This window comes from Mizuhopecten yessoensis, unplaced genomic scaffold, assembly GCF_002113885.1.
Source record: "Mizuhopecten yessoensis strain PY_sf001 unplaced genomic scaffold, ASM211388v2 scaffold715773, whole genome shotgun sequence".
NCBI lineage: Eukaryota > Metazoa > Mollusca > Bivalvia > Pectinida > Pectinidae > Mizuhopecten > Mizuhopecten yessoensis.
The window spans coordinates 30,619-31,701 of record NW_018479784.1 but is presented as its reverse complement, the minus strand read 5'-3'; positions in this window follow the sequence as shown (position 1 = coordinate 31,701).

Here is a 1,083-nt window from a genome sequence, read left to right as displayed (position 1 = left end):
ATACCTGAGTGTTACCTACACTGTACTATACCTGAGTGTTACCTACACTGTACTATACCTGAGTGTTACCTACACTGTATTATACCTGAGTGTACCTACACTGTACTATACCTGGGTGTTACCTACAGAGCTATACCTGATGGTACCTACAGGTAGCAGAGTACAGTAGAAATGGCTTGACCCTAAAAATAAAGGGCATGTCTCAGATAAACATGGATAGTGGATTCATCCTGCACAACACACCTACATATATATATATATCTATAAACTACATTTTGAATACGTTATTTTTAGAAGAATGATTTGTTTTTCAAAAAGTGATTTCCCCAGATTTGGGAATTGTGAAAACCATGGTTACCACATCAAAAAACACCTAAATATGCAAAAAATCATGATTTTTAACCCAAAATTTGACCCCCGCAAGTAGATTTTAGGTCACCTGAGCTTTAGCTCAAGTGACCTATTGCTATCCATCTTCGTCCGGCGTCGTCCAGCGTCATTCGTCTGTTAACATTTTACATTTTCAACTTGAGCTGAAATACTGACAAAGGGATTTCATTAATATTTCATGGGAAGGTAACTGACATCTCCCTGACCAAGTGTTGATATTTTTCGAGTCGATCAGAAATCCAATATGGCCACCACGGCCGTCATTTTTAAAAAATATTTTAAACTTAAAGTCAAGTTCTGCTGGGCCGATTAAACTGAAACTTGGTAGGAATGATCGACTCATGGTCCTGACAAAGTGTTGTTATTTTACGGGTCGATCAGAAATCCAATATGGCCGACACGGCTGCTATTTTGAAAATAACTATTTCAAACTTAAAAACAAGTTCTAATAGGCCGTTGAACTGAAACTCATTCTAGGAATGATCAGCTCATGGTCCTGACAAACGATAAACTTCACTATTTTTTAATCAAATTGGTACATATTTCAACAACAAAAATAAATACTGTAGGAATCAGGTGACCATTAAGGCCCATGGGCCTCTTGTTTGGTTATATACTCTTCAATTATATATACATCAAATGTGCCTAAATATATCTGTTAACAATTTGGATATTTTCTTTGTGTTATTGCAG